The sequence below is a fragment of the Physeter macrocephalus genome, chromosome 1, assembly GCF_002837175.3.
Source record: "Physeter macrocephalus isolate SW-GA chromosome 1, ASM283717v5, whole genome shotgun sequence".
NCBI lineage: Eukaryota > Metazoa > Chordata > Mammalia > Artiodactyla > Physeteridae > Physeter > Physeter macrocephalus.
Window position 1 is genome coordinate 97,537,343 of NC_041214.2, and position 8,958 is coordinate 97,546,300.

Sequence of the window (8,958 nt, forward strand, 5' to 3'; positions counted from 1 at the left end):
GAGAAAATGTTTGCAAATGAAACAACAGACAAAGGATTAATCTCCAAAATATACAAACAGCTCATCGAGCTCAATATCAAAAAAACAAACAATCCAGTTAAAAATTGGGCAGAAGACCTAAACAGACATTTCACCAAGGAAGACATACAGATGGCCAAGAGGCACATGAAAAGATGCTCAACATCACTAATTATTAGGGAAATGAAAATCAAAACTACAATGAGTTATCACCTCACAACGGTCAGAATGGCCATCATCAAAAAATCTAGAAACAATAAATGCTGGAAAGGGTGTGGTGAAAAGGGAACACTCCTGCACTGTTGGTTGGAATGTAAATTGATACAGCCACTATGGAGAACAGTATGGAGGTTCCTTAAAAAACTAAAAATAGAACTATCATATGACCCAGCAATCCTACTACTTGGCATATACCCTAAGAAAACCATAATTCAAAAAGAGACATGTACCACAGTGTTTATTGCAGCACTATTTGCAATAGCCAGGACATGGAACCAACCTAAATGTCCATCGACAGATGAATGGATTTGTAGTGAGGTGGATGGACCTAGAGTCTGTCTTACAGAGTGAAGTAAGTCAGAAAGAGAAAAACAAATACCATATGCTAACGCATATATATGGAATCTAAAAGAAAAAAAAATGGTACTGATGAACCTAGTTTCAGGGCAGGAATAAAGAGGTAGACATAGTAAATGGACTTGAGGACATTGGATGGGAGGTCAAAGCTGGGGTGAAGTGAGAGTAGCGTTGAGATATATACACTACCGAATGTAAAATAGTTGGCTGGTGGGAAGCAGCAGCATAGCACAGGGAGATCGGCTCAGTGCATTGCGATGACCCAGAGGGGTGGGATAAGGAAGATGGGCAGGAGGCTCAAGAGGGAGAGGATATGGGGCCATGTGTATGCATATGGCTGATTTGCTTTGTTGTGCAACAGAAACTAACACAGTATTGTGAAGCAATTATACCCCAATAAAGATCTATTTAAAAAAAAGATTACAAAATGGTTCACAAGGTAGACATGATCCCTCCCCTTTTGGATCTTAGAGTCTAGTGGAAGAGATAGATATTAAACAAGCCAACACATAAAATACATAATCTTCAATTACGCTAACTGTACAGACTATACATTTGTATCAGTTGTACAATAATACAGTTTTTGTAAGATACATAGGACAAATCCAACCATTGTTTTTTAGAGCAAAAACTTGACGTGTATGGCATTAGCTGTTAGTTGTTTTTCAATATCTATTCTTCCCTTCTTTTGCAGTAATACAACTTTTCTCTGGGCACATGGCCACCCAGATAAAGAATACATTTCCAAGCTTCCCTTGCAGAAAGGTATGGTCCAGTGACTACGTTCTGGTTAATAGAAAGTAAGCAGGAATGGTTATGTTCAAGTTTGAGGCTGATATGTCCTTCCCCATTCCTTATGGCCGAAATGTGTTCATAATGATGGAACCTAAAACATCTTGGATCATGAAATGGAAGCCACATGTTGAAAATGGCAGACTAACAATACCCCATACCCTCAAACCCAAATCATACCAAAACATACCAAATCAAACCACCATACCATACCTAAGTCATCTACCTAGACTTTTATGTGAGAGATCAATTTCTCTGTTATATATATCACTGTATTTTTCTACTTCTTTGTTATAACAGCCTAACCTGTAGCCTAACTAATATAATATGTTTCTTCTCCTATCATACTGATACTGGTTTTCAATTGAAAAATTTTTCATTGCATGAAACCAAAATGGGCATTTTTTTGGGCATTTTCCCTAGTAAAATTTGGCTAGAATATTCTTATATTTCTAAATTTATATTTGTCAGCATAATTATAACTAAATACTCAATAATGTGCATGAAACTCATATGATTTCATTTACACAATGTTCAAAATGAGACAAAACAAATCTATGGTGTTAGGGTCATATTAAAGGAAGCTAGCCATTCAAAGACAATCTTCTAATGATTTTGGAGAGCAGGGAGTCATATGGCATTGGGGAAAGAGCTGAGAAAACAGGTAGATGCAGAATTAGATGCTAGAGAGCTGAGTTTAGACACCATTTAATCTGTTTTTTTAGGGCTGTGAGATGGCGAAAGAACTTTAAGTAGTGACACCCAGAAAGAAGTCTCAGAAGCCCCCTTCCCATTGTGTAAGAATGTTTATCTCTTTCATCCCATTCTAGACAGAAGTAACTCACTGGATATATTAGAAGCATTAACTTAATTTAATCTTCATAGAAATCACATTCCAGAACAAATTCTAAAAATTTTTGACTTTTCAGTTGAAAGTATATTTCATATGGTCCAAATCAGCTGCACTCATAAATGCTTTATTGTATTTTTACACTGATTATTTAAAAAGAAATAATCGGGGATAAGAATGAGGATTTCTTGGAATAACTATGTGCATTTAGCTAACCAGTTTGAATGAAACTCCAAATGACAAATAACGGATAGTGTGAAACACATCCTACGTATCTTTTCCATCTATAGTTCCCATGAGTCTATTTTACTACTGATATCATGGGAGACATGTTGTCCACTAAGAAAAATAAGCTAAGAATGGAATCTACCACATTTATGTACACCTTGTGTTTCTTGTTTAAAATCTTTTATAAAGTTCAACAAGAAAATAAATTAACAACATGAATTTCATTGCTGAGGTCTGAGCACCACAGTCACAAAGCCATTAGAAAGTTTTGTACCTATATCAGAGGAGGCAATAACCTTGAAGTTCCACCTGTAAACCTCAGACCTCCCAATAATAGTATTTTGGCAGCGATTAGGGTCCAAATGAACTTTTGGTCATGAATTAAAGTGAAACCAGTTAGGCTAGCTATATGTTTTTGTTACTCCCCGCCTCCTTCCTGGTACCATTTAGCTGCTCCTCCGTGAGCAAGGCAAAGGAGACAGATGGGTTCAGCAAGGGGATGGGAGGTTCTGTGAATGAAGTAAAATGGCGAGGAAGAGAGGTAAAGGAGTTAAGGGTGATTATAATGATGACCCACAGAATTTCAGACAGATTGCAGCAGAGCCAAACGTAAAACTCTTCTTCCCAAGCTAATATTCTGTTTGCGTTTTTAGCCTACCACTGTCTTTTACTGTTTACAGAATATTTTCATGACTTTAAGACTCATTTTTTCAACACTCCAATCTTCCTTGAGGAAAGATACCACATCCTATTTTACTTTTGTTTCATCATAAGAATAGGCATACCGTAGGTGCTCAATAAAGTATACCAAATCAGTGAATTAAGGATGCAGATTGGGGCTAAACTCATTAAAAGTTTTCCATTAAAATTATCATCCCACTGCCAGAAACTTACCCAAGAAATATTTATTTAGTGTGGGTATTTACAGATACAGTACAGTGATTTTAGTGGGATTTTAATTTAGGTTTCATGTAGTATTCCCAATCCATCTGTTAATTGCACTGATTACATCCTCTGGCTGATTACACTGAAAATTGCTATCCATGCCTCAGGTCAGGCAATGAGAAAGTTGTGGGTTGAGTTGTGAGGGAGGATAAATTGATGTGAATTGAAGTAACAAGCAACCGAAAATAAAGGCAGGGGATGTTTGGAGAGAGTGTGCTGATTAGTTACCATGCTGAGCATTTCGCCTTCAACAAAATCTAACTCTGTGGGCAGATTGAAAGCCTAAACTGCTGACTTACTGTGATGCCATATTGTCCCTTAAAGTAAAGTTATCAACTCTCTAAATTGTATTTTATGTTATGTTTAGTAGGAACACACCGTGAAGTCCTTCCATGAGAAATGTTTCTTACTGCAATAGCTGGTCTCAAATCATTGTTTAAATTCCCAAAGTGTGAGTCACTTAACTCTCTAATATGACCTCCTTGAGTGTCCAGTGAAATCGTCTATGTTCTAAGATGTAGTAGAGTGTAGTCCAAGATTTAAGGGGTTTAGAGCACGTCTAATTTAGGCTTGAGTCTTGTCTTATTTGAGTATTATCTTGAGTCTTGGGTATTATCTCTAGGCAGAGGAAATTGGAAGGGTGAGAAACCAGAGTCAAAGTGAGGATTCTTTCAGGTCTGGTTTGCTCCCCCAAACACAAGAGGCTTGCTTAAGGCCAGTAAATGGAAGAGAGAAAATAAGAGAAGATGGAGCATTTAAGCAAATCAGTATTTGGCTGATGAAATATACTGAAAGTCTCTATCAATCTGCATTTATTTCTGCTTTGGGCCTCTTTCTATTTGGTAATTTCAGCAGTGATTTGGATAACAAAATAGAGGGCCTGCATATCAAATTTTCGAAAGTCAAATTTGTGAGGGCTATCCAGTACCCTGAATAACAAAATAAAAATTCAAAAGACTGTCAAACGGTGAGCTAAAGTGAACAAGCTGAAAATCAATGGGAATAAATGTGAAGTCCCACACTTAAATTAATACTTCCATTGCATGAGACAGGTTTAGGAAAATGTAACTTAATATCAGTTTATGTAAAAACAGACATCAATTGTTTACACAACTTCTGATAAAGACTAGACTGATCTTACAATGAGCTAATAGAAATATAGTCTAGAGAATGTGGGAGATAAAAATCCAGACTTACTCTGCACTGAATAGATTAAATCTGGAGTCTTATGTTTGGCTAATATATTTTAAAAGAGCCGTGAAAACAAGATGGTAATTGGATGGTTAAAAAAAAAAATCTGTATTCCATCATATGAGATGATTAAACTGGGGAAAGGGCTATGCCTTGGGGATATGATAGCCATCCTTTTATTTGAAGAGTTCCCACATGGAAGTGAAATTGGACTTGCTCTCCAAAGGCCAAAACTTTCTCCATAAGTTAAACTTAAAATTTGGTTCCAAATTAAGGAACTACTTTCCAGCAATTCAAGTTGTTTTGTGAAACCAGGAACACTCCTGCTAGAATAGAACCTGGAAGACAGGCCGGTAGGTTGGACGTGAAGGGCAAACTGGCTTTCAGTGGAGGGTGGAGTTGGATGATCTCTAACATTCCTATGATTCCATAAAAGGGAATTGGATTTGAGAAGTTAAGTCTTGATAGTGAAAGTGTGTTACTGGGTATTAGCGATCCTGGCTGTTGAGTCGGGCACATGGGTGCTGTTTGCTGAGTTCATTCTTGTTTGATGGACAGGAGTTGTTCCCAATGAAGGTGGCTCAGCTCTCTTTGTTTTGGTTACTTTGCAGCAGAGGGACTAATCCCCTCTGGAGATATTTGCTTGTTTTTGCTGTCAGAGCAGTCACACTTTTCCCTTTGTATCTCCTGGCTTGTTTTTTGAAGTTTAGCTTCACAGAGAGATAGGCCTCGGGTTTCTTTGGTGATTCACTGGGTCTGGACGGCCCCTCCTCCACCCCCCAAAACAGCCACTGAGAGGTTCATCATCCTGGTTTGCATTTTACCCTCCAGGAAGAAGTTCAGAAGACCACTTTTTGGGCTGAAGCTTAAAAATTCCTTGTAAAAGGTATCTCTCAGAGGTCAAGACAGGCCAGAGCCCCTTTCTTTTTCTTTTCTTTTCTTTCTTTTTTTTTTTTTCCTTTGAGGTGCTTTCTATATGGCAAAAGGAGGAAATGCTAAATGTTGTCACTTTATATTTTACAAATTAATGCTCTCATCAGAAACAAATATAGCAACCCCATATTAACCCTGTTTGGGATAAGTATCAATGGTCTATATTTGAAGCCTTTGCCAGTAGGGACAAGTTGACCCTTCTGGCTATTCTTCTACAGAGCCCTTTTCTAAAATAGTATTTTCATAAGGGCATGGATTTAGAAATACATTTATAAAAACTGAGCATGAATTCAAAGAAGGAAAATGTTTTAACAACTGTCTGTAAATAAAACTATAAATATCTGTGCCCGCTTTATTACCTGAATGTGTTCTGTTAATGCCATATGAAATGGAGAATGTAAATCAAAAGTAAATTTTCCCATGTACATGGCCAGTTTGTAGCCATTTTTCACTGCTATGTGGTACAGTCAGAATGGAAATGCCCTATGGAGTCTTGCTATTCCAAATGTAGTACATGGACCAGCAGCATCAACGTCATCTGGGAACTTATTAGAAATTCAGAATCCCAGGCCCTAGCCCAGACTTATGATATCAAGACCTGTACTTTAACAAGATCCCCCAGTGATTCATAAACACATTAAAATTTGAGACATACTGCTATAGAACATATATGCTCCAAAAACTTGCAGCCATCTAAGATCTAACAGGTGGAGCTGGCTCTAAAGTAGATTTCACTATTTTAATGATAGCATTTCAAAAGGGGCTGCCATGCAAAAACCATTACCTGCTAACCACTTCCTTATATTTGGGATCAATTCCATGGTTTTTAGAGTGAAGGCCAATCTTCCCCATTTCTTTACTTTCCCTAAGAACAGGATTTTATATGGTCTAGGTGAAGGATACACATTTTGTGTGAAGGTCCACAAATTCCAGGACTAAGCAAAATTTCTAAAAGCTCTTAATTCTACAAGGAAGACTCTCCTGATGTGGTGGGGAGATCTTTGGTTCTCATTACATTCTGTACTTTTGGACTGATTCTTTCACTTCTTCCACATGGCTGTTATGGTTTGGGTACCTTGGGTTTCCTAATGGATAAGAAATGTGTCCTTTTTTGTTTCCAGCAAGAACTTAGAAAAGGCTAATAGGAAATCACTTCATAGACGAAGGGAAAGGAAGTATGAAAAGGAGAATATTGTCCAGACTCTGTGCAAAAGGTGTCTTCATAGCTCATACATATTCCAGTTCATCAGTGTCAGAAAACTTCAGTAGATTTAGAACCAACCTCTAGTTAGAAACAGTAGTGTTCACACCTGGTTTATTCTCCATGGAGGTCTCCATTACAGACCTAGCATGTGCTAGGTGGTTGAAAGGATTCAGGAAGCTGAAACCTGGCAACAAAACATAAATGACATCTCTTAGCACATTTGAGCTTCATCTTGTTAAGAATTTGATTCTGTTTATGCAATAAATATCCTTGCAAAGGGTGGGATATCATATTAAGTGCATCTCAACACTGCGTTAATGAACGATCTGAGGGCTTCGGTTAACTGAGTTAAGGTCTGAAGCCGCAGTGAAATCCATCACCCAAGGGAAAGGGGTAACCAGACACCCGAAGCAGGGATCATTTTCACACTGGGTCATCTATAGCATTAAGAGATTACTCACCGCAAAAATTCCCCCTGGGAGCATGTCATATCTAATCTACTCCAAGAGAGAACAGCAAGAAAACAGAATGAAGACAGACCATTGCCTAAAACATCACCTTAAATTCTTTATCTGAACTGTGTGTGAGTATACTCTAAACTGTATTGGAATTCTGGAATATAGAGTGTCGTGAGAGTGAACAGATTGTAAGCTCAGGGTTAGAGATGTTTTACTTGTGTTTTTGTTGTTTGCCTCAATAGTATGCATTAATAAACTTCATCATGTCCTTATTTAAGATGAGTTAATAATGGCATAAGGTCATTGTGACATTTGGATGAGGTAATGCATGTGAAAGCACTTGGTAAACTGAAAACGACAGCACACCTATTGTATGTACATGTACAAACAAATACTACTTATTCTCTCCCTTGCGGTTTTCTCAATGTAGGTCAACCCTGATGGTAACCTACAAACCTGAGATGCCAGTCCTTTTCTTTAGATTTCACTTTGTAATTTATCAGAAACTGCAATTGATGAGCAAACATCCCCTCTTAGCATCTCTCTCTCTCATTTATTCACTCTGTCCTCTTGCTTGGCTTATTCCCTAGACTATTCTAAAAAGTAACACACCATTGTAAAGCAATTTTACTCCAGTAAAGAAGTTTAAAAAAAGAAAAAAGGAAAAAGTTCCCTCTCTTCTCTCAGTGTTTACATTCTTCAAATGCTCGTAGAGAGTTATCATACGCCACCTCAGTTGTTGCTTTGCCAAGCTATAAAGATTTCATCCTTTCATCTTTCCTCATAAGTCAATGCCTCTATCTCTTTAATCATTTTTCTTGCTGTTCTCTGAATTCCATCCAATTTGTTGATATCGTTCGGGTATGGAGGTGCCAAGAACGGAGTGTACAGCGTGATTAAGGAGCCGTGTCCATCACTTCTCAGCCAGATGGGACGGTTGTTACTTCAGAGGACATTTTGAATGTATATTAGGGCCTGAGATAAAGGGAAAGGAAACAGTAAATCTTTAGAAAGTAATTCTACAATTTGTTGTCCCTAGGGAAAATAAAATAAGCATTTAATTAAAAGATGTGTTTCTGGTTTTGTGGCTAGCAGATGCTATTTGGGTGTGAAAGGCAGAAAATGGCATCATTTAATAAGATAAGAAAACACAGTAGCATAATGCCACAAATTAGACACATTCTCACTTTTGGGGAAACAATGCTAAACTATGAACAATATTATCTTGAGAAGTGTTTTACTCAAATATGAAAGCAGAAGGGAAATTTGGATCAAGTAATTTAAAACATTTAGCATACTCCTTGTACCATGCTAATGCAGTTAATATCCAATCCATAAAATAATAAATTCTATAAATGTATATATATATAATTAATTTATTTTTTTTCATATTAGTCATCCATTTTATAAACATCAGTGAATACATGTCAATCCCAATCTCACAATTCATCACACCACCCCCACCCCATGCTGCTTTCCCCGCTTGATGTCCATACTTTTTTTCTCTACTTCTGTGTCTCAATTTCTGCTCTACAAAACCAGTTCATCTGTACAATTGTCTAGGATCCACATTTATGGGTTAATATACGGTATTTGTTTTTCTCTTTCTGACTTACTTCACTCTGTATGACAGTCTCTAGATGCATCCACGTCTCTACAAATGACCCAATTTCGTTCCTTTTTATGGCTGAGTAATATTCCATTGTATATATGTACCACATCTCCTTTATCCATTCATCTGTCGATGGACATTTAGGTTGCTT